Source organism: Durio zibethinus, chromosome 22 (assembly GCF_047325235.1).
Source record: "Durio zibethinus cultivar Kanyao isolate XHJ-2024 chromosome 22, ASM4732523v1, whole genome shotgun sequence".
Classification (NCBI taxonomy): Eukaryota; Viridiplantae; Streptophyta; class Magnoliopsida; order Malvales; family Malvaceae; genus Durio; species Durio zibethinus.
The window spans coordinates 8,313,945-8,338,102 of record NC_143183.1 but is presented as its reverse complement, the minus strand read 5'-3'; the positions used below and the strand labels follow the sequence as shown (position 1 = coordinate 8,338,102).

Sequence of the window (24,158 nt, the reverse complement as noted above, 5' to 3'; positions counted from 1 at the left end):
AAATAACCCAAAAAAATCACAAAAATGCAATAAATCAATGGAAACATTTGCCCAAAAAAAAAGCCAAAAAAACAATAAAATTTCAGTGGAAAATAACATAACAAAAAACAAATTCTCAAAAGAGTAAAATCAAACAATCATATTAGGAAGCAACAAAATCAAAAGAGAAAAAACTATCTGAACATAGAGCAAAAAACAAGTAAGAAAAACAGAAGAAAAAAAGAGTAAAGTAGAAAACTAAAGAAAGAAAAACATAAGTGTTGACACGATAAACCAAAGCAAAATCTACAAAAAGTCTAAATTTAGCAAAAGTTATCTTATGAATTTCAAGTGATGACAATGTCATGTTCAAATTTCACCATGTAATATAAGTATTCTACTTATTTACAAAAATGAGTGCAAAGCTTTTTAACTTTATAAGAATGAAGAATATGTTGAACATATATATATATATATATATATATATATATATATATATATATATATCAAACATCCTAGCAATGACTTAAACAATTATAAACTTTTTACATAAAAATTAAAGGTGAAAAAAAGTTTTTTCAATTCAAAATCAAGAGACTCTAAATCTCATAAAAAAAAAAAAAAAACCTTTAAATTTACAAATAGTAAAATAAACTGCTTACAGGATTATAAATCTAATTTCAAAAAGAGTGAAACAAGCACCATGAACGAAAATCCTTGTACATAGCATGTACATGTATCAGTTATGTCCATGTCAATTATATTAGCCAGCCTTATCTCAAGCTTCAGATTGACAGCCCAAACAACATTTTCCTATACGTCTTTTTATGTACAATATTTGACTCTACAAAGGGTGAAAGAAATCTACCATTAAAAACAAAATTCAAAATTTTAAACAACTATTCCTCTGTTGATGAAAAGCTATGTACATACAATCCCCATCCAACGCAAAATTCAAATAAGATGGACGTTAAAATTAGCAATCACAGTCCTCAATTATCAGTTTAGCAACTGCACCCATTGTACCTACCCCTCCAATTCCCAGCAAGGCCAGAGCAAGTTCCTCCTCATTCCATTGTCTCAGTCCCTTACTCAGCCTCCTTAGCACATCTACATCCACCTCTAGGACCCAATTTGGGGTGCAACCAACCATTAGACTCACAAATCCCGACACATAGGCACGCCATGTAGCTCTATCGCAACCAAGCGATATCTTTCCATCAAGTGCACTTGCAAGAAATTCCATGTGCATGCCCAGGATTTTAGGACGTCGCTTTGATGATGGTGATGAGGAGTCAATTCCCCAAGCAAAAGCATCACCAAGCACTGTAAAATATGCAAGTGCATATCCTCCTAGCATTGCCACAAACCCTATTCGCACCTCCAGGTCAGACCTATGAACGGATATAAACCAAAAAGGCAAAGTTTCCTTTATCAATGACTGAACCAGACTAAGGCCGCCAGACAACCATACCAAATAAGCAGCTAGGGAGGCTGCAAGTTTTACCCTAGTAATTGCTGCAGCAAGAGAAACCTGCCCATATCTCATTCCATTCTTGCTTGTCTTCACCATCTCTAATCTCTCCTTTAGCAGACCACTACCAGCTATTTCTCTCACAGAAAGCATCAAGAGAGAAACCACCTTTTCTGTTATGAACACAATATCTCTCATGGAACGGTAAACACGTAGATAAAGAATCTCTGAAGCAACAGGTGAAAGCCCACCACCAAAATGAGAGCCAAATCCATGACCAAGAAGAGCTCCAACGCCACCATTGCTGGAGATTGGTGCAATGTTCAAGCTGAGTGTGGCTGTAAAACAGCTTTTAAGAAACTGGACAATAACATCACTGTTATGAAAAAAAACAGTGCGAGATGCAGAAAAGACAAGGAAGTCAAACCATCGCTTTGCCTTTTGGGTCTATAGGGAAGCCACAATTGGCAAGCAAGGCCATAGGCAGTCTGCTGCAAGGGACTCCAAAGTTGGGCCAGCCAAATTGAGAAATCTTTCGGAGGTTTTGTCCATTTTATAAATAATGGTGAGACTTACAAAAGCAGCCAACAGTAGTGGAAGAGTAGCCGGAGAGCTTCCTCCTGTTATTACAATATGCATCAGTCATACTATCACAAAATTGGTTTGTGGATTGAAGAAATGATAAAAAACACATTTTACAAATCACAAAATTGGCTTGTGGGTCAAAGAAATGATAAAAACTGCATTTTAAACTTATTTCGAAGCAAGAATACTATCAGCATAAGCTGTACCCACTACCCAGTTAATTTGGAAACATACTTTATATGTCTCAAGGTCAAATAAAAACATAACATGCTCTTGTCATTGGTAAAGGCATAGGAACGAGTAGTTATAAATGCATGTCCAAACACAATCTATATATGATAGCAAACATACTTCTCATGGTAAACTTTAACGATGTAAGTGTTCAGAGAATTTAAGATGGCAATGATAAAAACCTACAGCAAGTCTAGGGACCTCAACATCAGTGGCTACTAGGATTTACTTTATATGCTCCTCAACATTGGACAAATTTGCAGCAGGGCTTGGCCAATCCATACCATTCATAACAACAGGTTTCCAGACGCCTCTACTTACTTCAGCAGAGAAATAACTCACAATGGCTGCCAAAGATGCAGGAAGAAAATCAGCTAAATCTTTTAGCCCTGAGACATTAAACAATTTTGGTTATAAGAGCATCTATACATCATACATGGATGTCACATTAATTCACATAAAAATAGTTTTTCTATTCCAAGTTAACCAGTCACACAAATAATAGCACTATGAAAAAAAAGCATTGCCAGCAGAATCATAGATTCTCAGCCACCTCTACCCTTTCCTATGTGTCTTTTTCCCCTTCTTTTTACATAATTAAATGAGGTTACTTAGCTATATGGAAACCAATCAACGCGCATGGATGGAGGAGAAGGCATTTGGCCCAAAGGCCACATTTTCCTCCAACAAAGCTGCTCCGAACAAAGGCATTTCTTTTTTCCCTGAATAGCAACCTATGTATGATTCTCATCTTCCTCATTGTGCATTAGCGGATAAAGATAAAATCAGATAAGCACACCAGACTAACCTGTAGCCAGTTCACGTGGAGAAAGTCTTCCATGAGCACATGCTGTTAAAGCAGCATCAACAACATAAGGAACAGCTTTTAGGATATGCCAGGCAGGTAACTTAGTTTTCAGGGAGTTATCCTCATTTTCAGGTCCAGCTGAACTACTACTTCCAAAAGTAACAGAAGTTATAGACTGGCTTCCTCTATTAATCTTTCTGAACATCATTTTAAGACGTCCATCCACTGTCTGGTAAACAGTGGTTCCATGAACAAGACCAGAGAGTGTTGCAGCTATACACCTTTGATGCTGTCGATACCAAACCTTTAACTTTGGAAATGAATCCAAAAATACAGGCTGCGGAGATGATAAACTTGCAACTTCTGAGTCTCCTTTTATTTCGGTCCTTGTGGATGTTTCAAAAGACAATAAATGGGAATTTCGAACTAATAAGAGGTATTCGGGAGTCAACTGCAATCCAACTGTAGGTACATCACCAACTCCATGTTCAATAGGATGGTGATTAAACCTCCATAGCTTCAGAAGAAGAGCAAATGCATTAGAAAAAACTGCATGGGGAGAGATTTCTTCCCCTGTGGGGAGAGTCCACGAGACACTCGGTACACAGGATCCAAAAACTTCACATATTGGCATCAATAAACAAGCCAGTTGTTTGACCTGGCAAGAGAGAAAAGAAAGTGATGAAATTTAACATATAGCTTACATAAAGGTCTCCATCAACAAACTGCTTACATCCTTGAACATATAAATATATGAATTATACATAACATTTCTTCTACAAAACTTCTCTTTAGCTTACATAAATGGGAAATTTGATTGGAAGAAAACTTCTAATCCTCATTTACGTAAGCTATATGTTCCACTTCAGAAGGGGAAGGAAACTTCTCAGTCCCACCAAATATTTCCTCCTAATTAACATCTGTTACATGCTTTGCTCCATTTCCAATGATTTTTAACGCAATACTTGATATATTTTGGTATTTTTTCATTCAAATAAGTTTGACTAGCATTGGATTGTTTTTTAGTAAAGAGTTTTCACATATATATATATATATGAAAAGAGTAGGCTGAGAGTTATTTTAGAAGTTTCCTTCCAAGCAAATTTCCCACTATCTTGTCTTGTCTTTCTGTTTCTAGTTTATAATGTTGGTGAAGAAATCTTTAGAATAAAACTATTTTATTCTTCTATATTTTTTCTTATTACAATGTTAGAATTACATGAAAATATATAGGCTAAATACTGAATATTCTCAGCCTTAAAACCCAAGATTTTCATGCATTAAAACAATTGATGAAAGAAGTAATTTACTCTCTACACATAATAGGAAAATATCTAATGGATTTGGTGTAATTACCCAAATCACTCCTTATACTAAAAATAAAAGACTTAACTAAAATAAATAAAGTCAACTAATCAAGTAATAATGAAGATTAGATTTCCACACTCCCCCTCAAGTTGGGTGGTAGATGTCAATCATGCCCAACTTGAACTTCAGATTCTCGAAATTGTTTCGAGAGAAAACCTTAGTACGTTTGCAGTTTGGAGACATGTGAAAGTATAAACTAATTTAACAATTCCTTCCTCTATCTTCTCTTTGTGAAGCGACAATCAATCTCCATATGATTAGTCCTATCATGATGAACAGAATTTTTGTTATACTTATAGTAGCATTGTTGTCGCAAAATATCTTCATGGATTCTTCTGTAGAGACCTTTAACTCCCTAGCAATCTTTTCAACCAAATTCCCTCACATATGCCATGAGACATAGCTCTAAACTCAACTTTCGCGCTACTTCTAACCACTACGGATGGCTTCTTGCTTTGCTAAGTAACTAAATTTCCTCACACATTGGTACAATAACCAATAGTTGATCCTCGGTCAGTAATAGATCCAGCCCAATTAGCGTTAGTGTAAATTTCAACATTTCGGTGTGATGTCTTCTTAAAAAATAACCCTTTACCAGGATTCTTATTTAGGTACTATAAGATTCGATACACGGCTCTCAAGTGTTCCTCAGTTGGGTTGTTCATGAATTTCCTTACCATGCTAATTGAAAAACCGATATCTGATCTTGTATGAGAGAGATAGATAATTTTCCTAACAACTCTTTGATATCTGCCCTTATTTGGTGGACTTCCTGCTTCCATTCCTACCTTATTCATTGTGTCCGTAGGGATGTTAGTAGATTTACATCCAAGCATTCCAATTTCCTTTAGTAAGTCTTAGGACATACTTACGTTGTAAAACAAAGATGCCGTTCCTTAAACAAGCTACTTTCATGCCAATAAAATATTTGAGGTGTCCCAAATCTTTGATTTCAAATTCTTTGGTGAAGAGGTTCTTTAGGTTGCTAATTTCTTCCACATAGTCTCCAGTAAGAATAATGTCATCCACATAGACAATAGGAATGGCTATTTTTCCTTTAAGTGAATGCTTGACAAACATGGTGTGACCGGTTTGGCATTGTAAAAAACCATACTTCTTTACCACTTTTGTTAGTCTATCAAACCATGCATGTGGGGATTGTTTAATACCATATAAAGACTTTTGAAGCTTACATACCTTACCATAATTGTCTTGATTTTTAAATCCTTGAGAGATTTCCATGTAAACTTCTTCTAGGTCGCCATTAAGAAATGCATTTTTGACATCTAGTTAGTGGAGTGGCCAATCTAGATTTGCCATCAATGATAATAACACCCTGAATGAATTAAGTTTAGCAACCGAAGCAAATGTCTCCTCATAGTCAACCCCATAAGATTGAGTAAATCTTTTTGCAACAAGGCGAGTTTTGAATCTATTAATACTTCCATCTACATTGTGCTTGACAGTAAAAATCTAATTGCTCCCAATTGAATTTTTCCCTTTCAGTAGTTCTGAAATCTCTCATGTTTTGTTCTTTTCTAGGGCCTTGATTTCTTCAAGAACAGCCATCTTCCATTTTGGTTGCATGAGTGCTTCATGAATATTATTGGGAATCTGCATATTGTTTAGTGTGGTAACAAAAGCCTAATAATTGGGTAATAAACCTTCATAAGAAACTACAATACAAATTGGGTGTTGAGTACATGATCTCACTCCTTTCCTTAGAGCAATTAGTTGATTAAGATCATCAAAAGATTCAATTAAATCAGATTCAGTAAGAGTGTTACCTGTGTTGGTTTCAAGTATTTTTGGAATCGATTCAAATTCTTGGTTTTGCTTTGAAGGTGTACATTCTCCTAAATCCTTCTGAGTTTTATGTTTTCTTGAATAGATAATCAATTCTCTGTTTGTTTTCCCTTGTGGGGACCTAGGGCTTGGAAGATCTGGTTGGATGTTTTGGACGTGAAAAGGAGTTTAAGAAGTGTTTGGTGGTTCAGTAATAGGATCTTCCCAAAGTTGATATTCCCATGTGATTGGATTCTTCTCTAAAAGGCAGTTTTGGGAAAGTAAGGTTGATTTTCAAAAAAGGTAGCATTCATGGAATGGTAGAATTTCTTTGTTATTGATGAGTAACACTTGTATCCTTTTTTATTCGGGAAGTATACAAGAAATATGCATTTGATGGATTTGGGATCTAATTTGCTCTGGTTTTGTTGGCTGGTAAAAACAAATGCAGTGCATCCAAACACTTTAATGTGAATAGACAAGATGATTCGAACGTGAAAAGGAGTTTGAGAAGTGTTTGGTGGTTCAGTAATAGGATCTTCCCAAAGTTGATATTCCCATGTGATTGGATTCTTCTCTAAATGGCAGTTTTGGGAAAGTAAGGTTGATTTTCAAAAAAGGTAGCATTCATGGAATGGTAGAATTTCTTTGTTATTGATGAGTAACACTTGTATCCTTTTTTATTCAGGAAGTATCCAAGAAATATGCATTTGATGGATTTGGGATCTAATTTGCTCTGGTTTTGTTGGCTGGTAAAAACAAATGCAGTGCATCCAAACACTTTAATGTGAATAGACAAGATGATTCGAAGGTGAGGGTAGGCACCGAGAAGGGATTCGCAAGGGCTTTGAAATTTCAAGAATTGAGAAGGCATTCTGTTTATAAGATATGTAGCAGTAAGAACAACCTCACCCCAAAAATGCCATGGGCAATCATCATGAAAGATCTTGCAACTTTCAACAAATGTCGATTCTTTCTTTCAGTAACGCCATTTTGATGAAAAGTGTCCACACATGAGCTTTGATGAATTATACCATGCTTCATTAGATATGATCCAAGAATTGAATTGTAGTATTCTCTCCTATTGCCGGTTCTCAATATTTGAATTTTGGTTTTGTATTGAGTTTGGATCATATTGTTGAAGTTTTAGAATAGTTGGCTCATTTATGATTTTTCTTCATAAGGAATACCCAAGTAACCCTGGTGTAATCATTAATAAATGTGACAAACCATCTGGAGCCAATAATATTATTTACTCTAGGACCCCAAATGTCACTGTGTATCATTGAAAAAAGATGGGATAATTTGTAAGGTTGATTAGGATACATGGCACGAGTATGTTTTGGATAGTTGGCAAACTTCACACTAAAAGTTGTTAGGATTTTGATTGAATAATGAGGGAAACAATTATTTGAGGTACAAAAAATTTGGATGACCAAACCAATAGTGCCATAACATGATAATCCTATATTTATTATTACTAGAGGATGAAACCACACAAGAAATTTTTTGATATTGTCTTTCAGAACCATTAGCTCTTAGGATATAGTGTCTTGCACACAACTTAGCATTGCCAATCATCTTTCCCGAGTCCAAATCCTGAAATTCACACATATTTGAAAGAAATTTGGTAACACACTTAAGGTTTCTTGCAAGTTTGCTTATAGACAGTAGATTGCAACTTAGATTTGGCACAAACAAAACAAAATAAAGTGTCATCTATTTGGAAATAATAATAGAACCTGTGCCGGTTACTTTTAAAAGTAACTCATCAGCAATTCGAACTGTGAAATTTTCATGACATGAATTGCATTTATTAATTACAGATGCATCTCCAGTCATATGGTCTAAAGCTCTTGAATCTACAATCTATGAATTTGATTTCTCTAGTTTTACACTTAAGGTACTTAGAAAATTACCTTTTTGTGCTAAAATACCTATTCAAATAGAAGTGGTAATGTTCTACAGTTTACATTTGAGGCAATTAAAAAATTACCTTTTTATGCTAAAGAACCTGTTCGAATAGAAGTGATAATGTTCTGCAATGATTAGGAAATACTAGCTCTGAGGTTAGAGGTAACCCCCGATGCCAGACTCTCATTTTCGCTAGCCATACTAGACTTCGAGTGAAAATTTTCAAAGGTTCAGGTCGTGCTCTGATACCATGTTAAGCATTCAACTTAAAACCAACATACAGTAAATGGAGTAGCCCAACCTAAATATAAGACTATAAAAAATTAAATATTTATTGGATGTGGGATAACCAACTTTAACAGGACCCCATCACGTGTAGGCGGAGATGGAAGAAGCCTACCACGTGACAAATTTGAAAAGGGCAACAAAAAGAAATTTCAGCTCTGATACCATGAAGAAATCTCTAGAATAAAACTATTTTGTTCTTTTATATTTTTTCTTATTACAATGCTAGAATTGCATAAAATTTTATGGGCTAAATTCTGAATATTCTTAGCTGTAAAACTCAAAATTTTTATGCATTAAAACAGCTAATCAAAGACGTAATTTACTCACTGCACATAATAGGAAAGTATCTAATGGATTTTATATAATTACCCAAATCACTCTTTATTCTAAAAATAAAGACTTAACTAAAATAGATAAAGTCAACTAATCAAATAATAATGAAGATTAGATTTTCACAGTTGGCAATCCAATATCCCTTCGAAATAGGGAAGGATACTAAAAGGGAGACCTAAAATATTACCAGGTCAGAACTTAGAACCCTAAGCACATCATTACTCGAGGATTTCGACACATGCTTTACTCTTCAATCATGTCATGCAATTATGCTATCCTCAATTTAATAACTAAACAAAAGGTAAAGGCACGGGTTTTTAAGAACTCAAATATATGTAAAGGATTTAACACATGGACTTATCCCTTATAAAAGGAAGATTGCTAATAGCTAAGTTGCTCCTACTCTTCATTTTTCCTAAAGTACCTGTATTGGACACATATCTGACACCTAAAATGAACCTAGATGTTATATCTTGACATCCAAATATAAAGAAAACTTATAAAAAAAAAAAAAAAAACCAAATGTACTCAAATCTGAGCAACATAGGTTAAAAATTGTCCTTGGTCTTGACATGCAAAATATTAAAATTCTAATTGAATGTGTTAAATAATTATAGTGTTATGAAGAAGAAATTTACCCATCCACTTTGGTCTTTAAATGTGTATGATTCAAATGGGATTAATAGAAAGTGTATAAAAAATTTTTCCATGTATGCACAGCCTTTAACTTTTTGGGAGCATATCATCTACAATCATTGTAGTACAATTAACAAATCAGAATTCAAGATTGTGTGGCATCCATCAAAATTTCATATGGAGCCCACACTTATTAAGTGGTGGACCCCTACATGATTCTTTGTTGTGATTGGACAATTATAGGATTGTAATAAAAAATATTGTAGGTGAAATGCTCCCTAACCTTATTTTAGTTCTTTGAGCCAAGCTCAGTTGGGCCATTGGACCCAAAAGCTACAATGTGTCTCAGCCAGTACTAGCCCTAATTCTTCATTAAAGCATAAGCTGTCATTTCTAATATCTCAGTTCCAATAAAAAAATTCCTTCATGCCTTCCACTTAACCTAGACCTGCTTGGACTCTAACCATTTTGCTCTCATTGGGGATGCTGCTTTTCCTTGAATTCAAAAGTATTTTTGAAGACAAAAGTTAATAGTAAAGGTATAGAACCTATATCAATGCAGAAAAATAAAAATATATCATTGTTCATCCATGAAAGCTTGTCAAACCAGCAGCAATATCATTCCTTATCTGTGAAACAGATATGCTTAGGTAAGTTAGCAATCATACCAAGCCATGTAGTAGGAAATTCTTAACACAATCCCCTGATGCTATTTCAACAATTAGTACAGTCAACATTGGAGCATAATCTATCAAATGGCTGTCACTCCCAACAAAATTAGCAGGAACCGGAGGAGACATCAATCTAGTTATAAATTGAACTGTATATTCTTGCATGGAATACATAATTAAATATAATTAGAAAGAAAGGAGAATACTTAAGGCAGAATAGAAAATAGAAAACAGAAGACAAGGAAAAAAACAAAAGCAAAGAAATGGGGAAAAACAAAACGGAAAGAAACACTCAATGTTACAAAATATGCAGTTGCATGAAAATATTGCATTCTACAAAAGTGTCACAAATGAAAATCTGGTACAATGAAAAGGAATATTCATCTTAGTACCTGTGTATTCCATCCACGAATTAGAGAAGCCCCACAAAGAATTGTAGCAGCAGATATCTTCCCATCATCGGATCCATTGACTGCAATCTCAAATATTTTCTCCAGCTCTACTAAGCTTCCATCAAATCCATGAGCTTAATTTCAGTTGCTTTACCCTTGGTAAATTTACAAAAAAGAGCAACTGATATACCTGGCTTCAGGAAAGAAAAAGGAATAACTGAAGACCAGGCCAAATCAACAAAATTATATTAATTTAGAAACTTGTATAAGATCACTCTTGACTTGTGATTTTTGAACATTGGATCCCATCAAGTGTACTGAATGAGTGACAATAACAGCTGAGAAATTGGTTTAACTTATTAGATAGTTTTGCATACTAGATCTTTCCTCCTGCTAGATGCTTACATTGAGAATTTTATCACTCACACAAGTATTATACAAAAGTTTTCCCAGTCAAACAACGCTATTGTTCATCATCCACAAGTCCTTGATGGAAGAAGCCTATTCCACAAGCCAATTACCAAATACCACATCAATCTGAAGTTTTCAAATAAATTAAGTTTCGGGTTTTACAGCTAAGGCAACTAAAGGTTTCAGTGACAGAGAAGTAGGGAATAGTTCTAGCAAAATGTACAAGGGAGAGATGAGTCAAAAACTGAAGGTTCCACACTTGTGATAAGGTCTATTGAAATTAGAGGATCAAATTGATACAAATAAAGCTAATAACGACCTTCAACCTAATGCACTCCATGACACTCCCCTCAACCCTGATATATATATATATATATATATATATCAAGGAAACTAGAAGTTACACACAGGTAATATAGCCTCCCACTTTGCATGTGTTTGGAATTGATATCTATAAAGTTGAAATTTCCTTTATTCTAACAAGTTCGAAAAAACTTGCAATGGCTTAGTAGCGTAGGAGAAGTTTTGTGGACTAAAGTGTCCAAACAAAAAGCATGATTTCAAGAGAAATAAACAAGTATACCTAGAAGCAGGACTTGAAACAAGAGCACTAATCATTACTGAAGAAAGTGGGGCCCCTTTCATGAATGATGACCAACCAGGTGCCTGAGCTGGCACACTATAAGGTAGTTGGTTAATGCATTCATTCACATAGCCTGGCCAGAAATATGCTGATGTATCTAGTAGGTTTCTTGCAATACAAGCCTCAACAATCAGATGATGCATGTTTCCAGCTGAAAACAAGATCACAAAATAAGATTAGAAATCCTTGAAAAATATTGATCCGAGAAGAAATATAAAAAAACAGCATCAAAATTCAAGTTAGGGACTTGGTATGATGAATTGAAAATCAACTTCAGAAAATTCAAAAAGGATGTTTTAGGTATAAAATGTTTTCAGGTGCAGCACAAAGCAGAGCCGTTGGTAATTCTTGACTATTTCCTTTTAATGAATGCATTACACTTATGTTTATCCATCACATGCCAACAATTTTCTTTGAAAAAAAAATATTTCTTTTCTCTAAGTGCCAAATAACAAGCTGGTATATGCATGTAATGCCCCAGGAATTAAGAAACCCTTCTGGAATCAATCACTTTATCCTGAAGTTCCAGTGCTTCTTGACTTCTGGTGATCAACAGCTTCGGAGTCACAAGACTATGCTCTACCATGCTTTTCTTTTTCAGATCTCACAAGAGTACAGTCAGATGGCCGTTGCAACATAAGTATGGATGTGGGAGTAACTTCGAAGAAAGAAGCTGAACCTAACTAGTGAGTTCAGTCTAATCTTTTTAAGGGCTTCGCTGTGATTTGGATTCGGGTCCAGTGGAAAACAATTAAGATGGTTCTGTAATAATTTTATGGGCAGATACATAGGGAAAAAAGAAAGAAGACTCCAACTAAACCAATTATATATCTTACAGAAAATTATAAAAAAGAACATATTTTTAAAAAAATATAAACTCTTATTATATGTTTAATATTAAATGAACAGAACTGAACCGTGTAAATCTTTCAACATTTACACCATTCATAGAATTTCCCCATCTCCAACCCTCCAAAAGATAAAAATAAGGAGAATAATGCCCTCATCAGTTAGGAACTCCAATTTATCTTGACTGAGTAGCCATTTCAGAATTTATTTAGAACCCAAACTAAACTTCTCTTGTTACGTCCTAACACACAAAGAAACCACCAAGTGGCTTTAACTGCTGCCCCATAAACATTTGCTCATAGGTTAGACTTCAAGACATATGAACAAGAAAAGCAGTCAGCTTATTGATCAATAGAACAAGATATTACTTACAACAATTCATAGGCACGTCTTTCATATTGATGCACTCAAAGTCTGCACTCCCGACATTGATGCCTGAGACAAACAACATTGCTCTAGCAACAGCCTGGTTTGCAGCAGAAACAACAGATTGAGGTTGAGCTAACAAGCCTTAATAATCACCAAGTATTTGTAGGCTGGAGACCAGATCGTCACGACGTTTCCTAGGAAACTTCTTTTCTTTCCAATGATTAGAGGAGCCATATTCTGTTTCATCAACTGGTGCACCCTCATCCTCCTCAATAAGATCAGCAACCACAAGAGCAATAATAGAGAGTAGCATGCACAAACGAGTATCTAACCGAGGCACAGGAGCTTCAATGGGATCTCTTTCCTAAGAGTCAATTAAGAACTAAAGGTAAGATACAATAGTCAGACTACTTCATATACCTGAAAGCTAGAGAATAACATACCACTCATCATTCATAGAGAATACTACACCTACAATTGTTATAGAGTGAATGTAGTGCTTAATATAAAACAAGGAAACTTGGTCAAGGAAAGCAAGAACCTTTTTCCTTTAATATATATCTTGGCTGCTGAGCAATATATATATGTGTGTGTGTGTGTGTGTGTGTGTGTGTGTGTGTGTGTGTGTGTGGAAATCTAATCTTCATGGTTACTTTATTAGTTGACTTTATCTATTGCAGTTAAGTCTCTTATTTTTATAGTAAGGAGTGATTTGTGTAATTACACCAAATCCATTAGATATTTTTCTAATATGTGTGGAGAGTAAATTACTCCTTTGATTAGCCGTTTTAATGCATGAAAATCTTAGGTTTTAAGGCTGAGAATATTCAATCTTTAGCCTATATATTTTCATGCAATTCTAGCATTGTAATAAGAAAAATATAGAAGAATAAAATAGTTTTATTCTAGAGATTTCTTCATGATATCAAAGCACAATCTTAACTTTTGAAAATTTTCACTCAAAGTCCAGTATGGCCAGCAGAAAGGAGAGTCTAACATTGGGGGTTACCTCGAATCCCGGAGCTAGCGTTTCCCGATCACTGCAGAACATTACCACTCCTATTTGAACAAGTTTTTTAGCACAAAAAGGTAATTTTCTAAAGGCCTTGAGTGTAAAACTAGGGAAATCAAATTAATGGATTGACGATTCAGGAGCTTCAGACCATATGACTGGGGATGCATCTGTATTTAGTAAATACAACTCATGTTATAAAAACTTCACAATTTGAATTGCTGATGGTAAGTTTCAAAATGAACCGATACAGGTTCTATTATTATTTCCAAAGAGATAACACTTGATCCTATTTTGTTTGTCCCAAATCTAAGTTGCAATCTATTGTCTATAAGAAAACTTACAAGAGACCTTAAGTGTGTTACCAAATTTCTTCCAAATATGTGTGAATTTTAGGATTTGGACTCGGGAAAGGTGATTGGCAATGCTAAGATGTGTGCAGGACTCTATATCCTAAAAGCTAATGATTATGAAAGACAATATCAAAAGAATTCTTATGTGGCTTCATCCTTCAGTAATAATAAAGATAGTACTATCATGTTGTGGCACTATCGATTAGGTCATCCAAATTTTTTGTACCTCAAAAGGTTGTTTTCTTTATTATTCAGTCAAAATCCTAACAATTTTCAATCTGAAGTCTGCCAACTATCCAAACATACTCGTGCCACATATCCTAACCAGCCTTACAAATCTTCCCATCCTTTTTCAATGTTACACAGTGACATTTAGGGTCCCTCCAAAGCAAATAACATTACTAGCTCCAGATGATTTGTTACATTTATTTATGATCACACTAGGGTTTTTTGGGTATTCCTTACGAAAGAAAAATCAGAAATGGGCCAGCTATTCTGAAACTTCAACAATATGATCCAAACTCAATTCAAAACCAAAATCCAAGTGTTGAGAATCGATAATGGGAGAGAATACTACAATTTAATTCTTGGATCGTATCTAATGAAGCATGCAATAATTTATCAAAGCTCATTTGTCAATACTCTGCAGAATGGCGTTGCAAAAAGAAAAAATCGACATTTGTTGGAAGTTGCAATATCCCTCTAGATAATTGCCCATGGCATTTTTAGGGTGAGGCTATTCTTACAACTACATATCTTATAAACACCCAATCTGTAATGTGGTTTCTTATGATGGTTTATCACCCAGTTATGGAGTTTTTGTTACCACTCTAAACAATATGCAGATTCCCAATAATATTCATAAAGCACTCATGCAACCAAAATGGAAAATGGCTATTCTAAAAGAAATCAAGGCCCTAGAAAAGAACAAAACATGGGAGATTTCATAACTACCCAAAGGAAAAAATCCAGTTGGGTGCAAATGGATTTTTATTGTCAAGCACAATGCAGATGGAAGCATTAATAGATTCAAAGCTCCCCTTGTTGCAAAATGATTTACTCAAATCTTATGGTGTTGACTATGAGGAGTCATTTGCTCCGATTGCTAAACTTAATTCGATCCAGGTGTTGTTATCATTGGTAGCAAATCTAGATTGGCCACTCCAACAACTAGATGTCAAAAACGCATTTCTTAATGGCAACCTAAAAGAAGAAGTTTTCATGGAAATCCCTCCAGGATTCAAAAACCAAAACAATTCTGGCAATGTATGCAAGCTTCAAAAGTCTTTATATGGTCTCAAACAATCCCCACGTGCATGGTTTGATAGACTAACAAAACTGGTAAAGAAGTATGTTTTTTCACAATGCCATACCAATCACACCGCGTTTGTCAAACATTTACCTGAAGGAAAAATAGCCATTCTTATTGTTTATGTGGATGACATTATTCTTGCTGGAGACTGTGGAAGAAATTAGCAACCTAAAAAACCTCCTAGCCAAAAAATTTAAAATCAAAAATTTGGAACACTTCAAATATTTTCTTGGCATGGAGGTAGCTCACTTAAGGAATGGCATCTTTGTTTCATAGCATAAGTATGTGTGGTAAAACTGAAAGTATATAGAAAAGCTTGTCTATTGAATTATACAAAAACCATAGGTTTAAATACAGCTAACTAGAGAGTAAACTAAAAAACTAAATATTTCTAAATCTAATCCCTATAATTAAGAGATTGTCTATACCGATATTCTATCCTTAATTCTAGAGATAAAAATTCTTAATTTTAGGGATACAAATATATACAGATTACAACCAACTGTAACTAAATGTTTTCCCACACTTCCCCGCTGGTGAATAAGTGTTTTCCATTCCCAATTTGAAAATAATTTCTTGAAATATTGCATTGCTAAGACCTTTAGTCAACACATCTGCAGGTTGACCCTTGGTTGATACATATGGTGTGCAAATCAACCCATTGTCTAGTTTCTCCTTTATGAAGTGCTAGTCTACTTCAAGGTGTTTTGTTCTATCATGTTGCACAGGATTGTGTGCAATGCTTATTGCAGACTTGTTATCACAGTAAAGTCTCATTGGTTCATCCCATTTGATCTTCAAGTCTTCTAGGATAATCTTTAACCATAGTAGTTCACAAATTCCTTGAACCATTGTTTTAAACTCTACTTCAGCACTTGATCTTGCCACCACATTCCATTTTTTGCTCCTCCAAGTTACAAGATTACCACCTAGAAAAGTGCAATAGCTTGAAGTAGATCTTCTATCAGTTACTAAACCTGCATAATCAGCATCGATATATGCCTCTAGTACCAGCCTTAAATTTCTTTTGAACAAAATACCTCTCTCAAGATTAGCCTTCAAATAGTGTAGTATTAGTAGATAGCCTGTAAGTGCACTTCTTTAGGACTATGCATAAATTGATTTATCACACTCATAGCATAAGCTATGTCAGATCTAATATGTAAGAGATAAATAAGTCTTCCAACTAATCTCCGGTACATCTCCCTATCTACAGTAGCATCTTCATTAGCTTCTCCAAATTTATGATTAAGATCTATAGGGGTACTTGCAAGTTTACATGCGAGCTTCACACTTTTCTTCAAAATATCCATCACATATTTCTATTGTAAGATGAAAATATCATGCCATGAGTGAGCTACTTCAATTCCTAAGTACTTCAATCTCCCTAGCTCTTTTATCTCAAATTCTCTGACTAAACACTATTTTAGAGATTCTTTCTCTTTTTTATCATCTCCGGTTACAATTATATCATCAACATATATTAACAGAACTGCGACTTTTCCTGAATCCGAGTGCTTGACAAACAATGTATGATCCCCTTGACTCTATTCATATCCCATTGCTAGCATCACCTTGGCAAATCTCCCGAACCAGGCCCTAGGAGACTGTTTAAAGCTATATAAAGCCTTTTTCAACTTGCATGCTTTGTTTGCTTCTAGATGACCTCCAAATCCAAATGGAACTTTCATATATATTTCTTCTTCCAAATCACCATGTAAAAGAGCATTCTTTACATCAAATTGTTGAAGCTGCCAATTGTAATTCATAGCTAAGGATAACAAAATTCTAATTGCATTCATCTTGGCAACTAGAGCAGAAGTTTCCTGATAATCCACTCCATAAGTTTGAGTGTAGCCTTTAGCCACAAACCTAGCCTTATACCTTTAAACAATACCGTCTGCCTTGTATTTTTTAGTGAAAATCCATTTACACCCAACTGGATTTTTTCCTGTAAGCAACTTTTCCAGTTACCATGTCTTATTTTTCTTTAAGACCTCCATTTCTATTTTCATAGCTTGCCTCCATTTCTCATTGGATAATGCCTCAGATAATGTAGTTTGAATAAAAATAGTGATTAGGCTCATAAAAATTTTTTGTGGGATGGTGAGAACTTTTCAAATGACACAAAATTAGAGATTGGGTATAGTGGATGTTTAATACATTCTCTAGTTCATTTCCTAATAGCAATAGGCGGATCATAATCACTAGTTTTAGGAGATTCATGCTCATTTTGAGAAATAGAGTCAGAGACTGTAATTACCTAATTTTTAGAGTTAGGATCAGGTTTTTGGACTTGCACCGGTTTAGGAGCTAGAACTGTCCTTGAATACACCTCTAATTCCTTCATATAATAAAAAATAATATTATTCTTAGCCATAGTTTCTGCGTTTGGAATGGATTTAGACCTAAAATCAGTATTTGACTTGGACTCAGAAGAAATGAGTTTAGACTTTATAGAATTAATGGGTGAAATTGTTTTGGAAAAAATGGACAAGTCAAGCAAAAAGAAGTCTTTATCCTTATCTTCCATAAATGATGTCTCCCTTTGAAGATAAAGTTGAGTAAAAAACTATTTACTTTCTTCAAAAGTGGCATCTGCAAACACAAAATTTTTTGGTAGAAGGAGGGTAATATTTATACCCTTTCTGAGTTGATTAATACCCCACAAAGATACACTTAATTGCTCTTGGATCCAACTTTTCTTTATTATGACTATGAACATTAACAAATGATGTACAACCAAATATCCTAAGTGTGAGGTTGTTTGTGGTATTATAGTTGGGATAGAAATTGTGAGAGTTATTCTATTGTCCAAGCCTACTTCTGCACTTCCCCAGAGCCTCTTAAACTTTTTGTCCTAGTTTATATGGTTCAGTGAGCCCTTATTGTCTTAATACACTATATGAAAGCCATTATATTAAGTTTGTAAAAGTTCTAGAAAGATCGAAATTGATGAGATAGGAAAAGGTATTCATGGTAGAAGAAATGAGCTTTTTCTGTAATGTCAAGAAAACATGTCATGAGAAGAAAATATAACTAGGTTTTTTATAAATTAAATAAATTCACCAGCGCAACCATGAAAAGCTAGTAAGCTGTATAGTTTAGCACAGGAAGACAATTCATAGGAGCTAGGAATAATACTAACACATCTTCAGATATTACAACAGAAGCACAATGATGATGTTGAAGACAGAATGTGGTTATTATAATGCAGATGAAACCACATTCATTAATTAGGACACAGATAGAGTAATGTGATATAACATGTTATAACAAAAACCTTGGAGCTTCTACTCATATGCAAAGACCTTTTCTGTGGAATAAGATTCAAAAGCTGCAACCTAAACAAATTTTTTTCTATTTCTTTTTTTTTTTTTTTGTCCCATATTTTGCTAGCTGATATATATACATACATAAATATATATATATATATATTTCTGTGTTGTGTGTGTGTATCAAAAGACACAAACAATGAGTCTAAGAACTCACTTTTGAAAATTTGGCCCATTAATTTGACACTTAAGTGTAAACACATGTCTTTTAAGAAGTTCCAAGTAAAGCCTATAAGCTGCTGGATGGGAACGTCGGCAGGGCATTATTCTGTAGAAAGAAAGATACCAAGAAAGTGAGGTAATAAGATATGTAAGAAAATATAGCATCAGAACTACCAGAACTTCTCCATCAGTCATACCGAAAAATTATCCAATTGAGACTAGTAAGTTAGAAAACAACACTATCCGTATTGCCAATCGACTATCCAAAAATTAGGATTAAGTTGAACATATGTAGGAAAAAAAATCCAGATATTTAATTTTCCTGTTTCTGACAACATCATAAACACAAATAGTCCACTCAAACTAAGCTTCAATAGAACTTCTTTACTGTCTTCCTTTTTTTTTTTTCTTTTCAAGCAAAAGAACATTTTAATTAATCAGGCATCAACATGGCAATCACCCAATGTTTGAGCAAAGTGAAAAGAGAAAATGGAAAAAAAAAAAAAAAGCAATTACAGTCCTAATTTATAGAAGGAAAATTTAAAATCAGTTTAATAAAAGTATTTTACTTTCTACTTGCTGACTTTTTTCACTTTAGTAAAAATAAATACTTTGATATCTAGTTATCCTCTCCTTCCCCTTTTTGTCGAATCTCTCATTAGACTAAATAATAGATAAGAAAAAGAAATACATCCACATGATAAGCTACACAGATTATTACCAAGATCATCTTCAGATTAAAAGACATGTATAACAAAAGAATAAATCTTTTAGAATTCAAATGAAAAAATAATGTACAACGTCCCTAAAATCTCTCTAAACCTCCAAGAAACTGAAAATGAAAAACCCAATTCAAATATTCAGAAAAAAAAAAAAAAAAAAAAACAAGTCAGGAACTTGAAATGAATCAAATTTTACCATTATCTCCATCAATCTCTTCAACATCCATGAGCAAATACCATAGCTTCAACAAAACCCAGAATCTAAAACCTCCCAAAAAACCCAGAAATGAATACCCAAGAAAGTAAAGAACAAACCTTTGTGAAAGCAGAGCGAGCACAAGCAAGGGAGGAACGACCTTCATCATCAAAGCTTTATCCAAAAATTTCCATAGAATTGGGATATTATTTTCCCAACAAATGTAGTTAACCAACACGTGGGCCAACTCAGTTGAAGGCAAAGCAATTCCAGATGAGCTGAAACTTGAAGACACTTGTAAAGCCCAAAACAGGGGATCAGTACCCTTCTCTTTTGCCACCTTTGTCTGATTTACGACGTCGTCCCAGAGCCTGCTGCTTTGCAAGCTAACCTCCATTGCTCTAAAGCTCCAGAGAGAGCAGCCACGGTTGTTTCCTTTTCCGTTTTGTAATAATAATAATAATAAATAAATAAAAAAGGAAGCCTGAGGAACAGAGTGATGGAGTTTGAGGCAGACTTGAATTGAGCCTTGCTTTTTCGGTTTTGAAAGTTATTTTCTTGTCTTTTTTCTTGCTTTTTCAAGTTGGGTTTTGGGCAATAAAATTGGGAAAATAATAAAAGGAGATAGTCTATCAAAATATTTATTATTTACATCACAATAAAAAATAAGATATTATTTAAATGAACTACCATGCACAATCTTTAAGAAAAAAACAATCAATTTTATTTTTTATAGTTACGGAAATTCATTATTGTGAAGTAATTATACATATGCTTTATATATATATATATATATAAGATAACCACTTCTAATTTTGAGTTAACATTTATTGAACATTAAAATCATAAAAATAATTTTATTTTTATTAATTATTTTTTAATATTATTAATTAATAAATAAATTTTATTTAATCAATTTTTTTATGAAATTCTCCCATGAATTTGGCTCAACCAACCGAGCAATATTTTTTGTTATTACATAAGAACCATTATGTTAAATATTTGTAATTTTAAAATTTTTTTTTTTTTTGGTTTCAATGGAGTAAAGCCCTGTATCAAGAAAAAAAAAAAAAAAAGGATCGAACTCTAATCTTATATCTTTTTTAAAGCTTACTTAACCACTAAATCAAATAGTTGAAAATAATGTTTTTATTTTATTGATTAAATAATTTCGATGTAATTGCATCTAAGAGGAAAAGCCTTTCACATTGAAATTTATGCAAAAATACATTGAAAATCCATTTGTGGATTGATGATAAAAAGCGATTCTTATCATGATAATTTTTTTAATCATCCATTTTTTGTTTTTAAATTATATTATAAAGACAAAATATCCTTACAATTTACTTTTTTTTGTCATTTTATTTTTTTATTTAAAATTTATGAAACAATTTTTGTTAATTTAATTTAATACAAATATTAATAACATATTATTTTTGTTAATTTTTAATTATTTATTTCTAAAACTATTATTTGACATAAAATAATTTAATTTTTTAATATTTTATTAATTTTAAAAATATTAAATAATTTAATTTTTATTATATAATTTCTAATTTAATGCACCTAATAATCAAATTCTTTCTTCATTATAATTTATTTCACAATTATCATTATTTTTATGTTCAAATATATATCTTATTATTAATTTTAATTTTATTATTATAATAACTAATTTTACTTTGATCAATATTTTACATTTTACTAAAATAAATCTCATTTTCTATGAAACCCCGAATAATGAAGTGCATGGTAAATTGTACTAAAGATTTGAAAATAAATAGTATTTTTCTTAAATATTAGGTTTTGGAGGGTAAAGTTGTTATTTGTATAGTTCCGTATTATTTGTAAAACTTGGGGTATTCTAAATACACCGTAAAAATATTTTATATACACCTCCATAAATTTTCTTTAAAAATACCCATATATCAAATATCAAATTTAGCTTTTAATAAATTACAAAAATACCCTCAAATTCTCATATACCTTATAAACCTCCTATTTCTTCTTTTTTCCCTTTTCTTCATTATTATTCTTCTTTTTTTATTCTTTTTTCTCATACACTAAGTCCTAAATCTTTAAAATTAAAACTAAATTTTTGAAACCTTTGTTAAATTCTACATATCATTTAAGAATGGATTTAGAAATGAGAAAACAATAATGGAAGAGAAGAGCTTTATGAAGTAATAAAATCTCACCCAATCAAGTCTTAATTTTTTATATTTTCAAAAATCCATTTTCGAGAACATAGAAAAATTTTCGAAAGTAGATTTTCAAATCTTATTCTGTATTTTCATAAATTTATTTTTGAAAATTTAATATAATTTTTGAAAATAAATTTTTGAGAATTGTATTGTATTTTCGAGAATTCATTACATTGTATTGTCAGAAATGCATTCCCAAAAGCACATTATAATTTTCTGCAATCTTTATATTTCTTAATAAAATTTTTTAACATATTATGATATATAAATCAATTTGGAAAATGTACTAATAAAGTGGGATTAATCATCAAATAATTTAGATATTATATATGATTGCACATATTCATTTACTACGAAAGATGTAAGATAATATTTGTATGATTTAATGTTGTTAAAAGGCATAAAAATATGGAATGTTAGTTTGTATAGACGTAATAAGTTAAAAATGTTGTGCAAGTGTTTTGTAGTAGAGAAGTTTTAATTTCTTGGGCTAGACACGCTATATAAAAAATCAAAGTTGTAATTAAAAATTTTGAGGTGGGAGGCTTGAGGAAACCTAGAATAAAATTAGCATGGGAACGAAATAAAAAATACAAACAATTTAAGAATAAGGGCAATGTAGAGAAAATGAAACATAAGAGGACAGGAATGAAAAAAATGAAACATAAGAGGACAAGAATGAAAAAAGTGTGGTTGCTTGTTTGAGTTACATGAGATTAAGTTGGTAATAGATGATGAATGCCGCATGAATGTTGTTTGTGAAATTCACAATCATCTACTCGTACAACAATTAAAGGGACATTCATATGTGGGTCGATTAACTGAAAAAAAAAAGATTAGTTGATGATATGTCAAACAGCGTAGTTAGACCTAAAAATATACTATTGATCATAAAATAATATGATGAGAAAAATGTCAGTACTATAAAGACAATATATAGGGAATGTAAAAAACACAAATATATTGAGAAATTTGACATATCATAAATGCAACAACTAATGAAGAAAATTAAGTGATTGTAAATATCTAGAGTGGCATAGGTATGATGAGTCATGCAACTATGTGAAATACCTATTTTGGGCTCATCCTATTGGTGTAGAGCTATTACAAGCCTTTCCATCAATCCTGATTATGGATTACACTTATAAAATGAACAAGTACCATATGCCACAACTTAAAATTATTGATGTGATTTCTACTGAGATGATATTTTCTTTTGCATTTGTGTACATAAAGGTAAAGTGTTTTGAAAATTACTTTTGGGTACTGGATAACTTAAAAGATTTGATGTCGTTGGTAAATTTTTAGATGTCGTTGGTAAATTTTTAAATGTCATTGTTATTGATAAAGAGTTAGCATTAATAAATGTGATAGATGCAGTGTTTCCGAGCACGATCAATATTCTTTGTAGATTACATATCAATATAAATGTGCTTAAGAATTGTAAGAAGTTTTTTAAGTGAAATAAGAAATAGGAGGTCATGCTCGGTTGAAAGTGTACTTATGTATTCATCTACTTATGATGAATACGAAAGGCATTTAACTTATTAGAAATTTATTACCAAACTTATCTAAATATGTTAAAGTATGTGAAAGATTAGTGGTTGGCAAAGTATAAAGATAGATTCATTATTACTTGATGGATAAAATAATACATTTCGGCAATGTTATAAAAAATAGGTATGATTTGTGTTGCATTATTAATATTATTTATGGTTTTTAGTATTTCATAGCAAATCATTAATATACTTTTATTATTTCATTTAGGGCCAAGAATGCACATTCGAAATTAAAAAAGTATATTGGATCATCTCAAAGGGATTTTGAATCATCATAAAAAATAATCAACACACTTATTAAGCTCCAATATACAGAGATTAAGGCTTCATTTAAGAGAAATATTATTGTTGTTGAGTATAATTTTAAGCCTTTATTATTTAAAAGAGTTACGAAGTTTGATATCTAAAAGTGCATTAAATATAATATTGATGAAAGTCAAGCAAGCTAATCATGTTGGGATTGATGCAAATGCTTGTGGTTGCATGATCAAAAGAACACATGGATTACCTTAACTCATGAAGCTACAAAGCATATAAAAGTGGGAAGTCTAATTTCTTTATTTGAAG

At 32.7% G+C, this 24,158-nt stretch overlaps 1 pseudogene across 1 annotated transcript; it reads right to left on the bottom strand.

The window, feature by feature from the left end:
• Window positions 1–683: 683 nt before the first annotated feature.
• On the bottom strand, window positions 684–14,362 carry LOC111307086 (mediator of RNA polymerase II transcription subunit 33A-like; annotated as a pseudogene). Its single transcript, XR_016331899.1, has 8 exons — window positions 13,746–14,362; window positions 12,740–13,100; window positions 11,459–11,669; window positions 10,472–10,579; window positions 10,070–10,238; window positions 3,078–3,735; window positions 2,452–2,658; window positions 684–2,100 (listed from the first exon to the last, which is right to left on the bottom strand). The product of XR_016331899.1 is annotated as a mediator of RNA polymerase II transcription subunit 33A-like (transcript).
• Window positions 14,363–24,158: the final 9,796 nt, after the last annotated feature.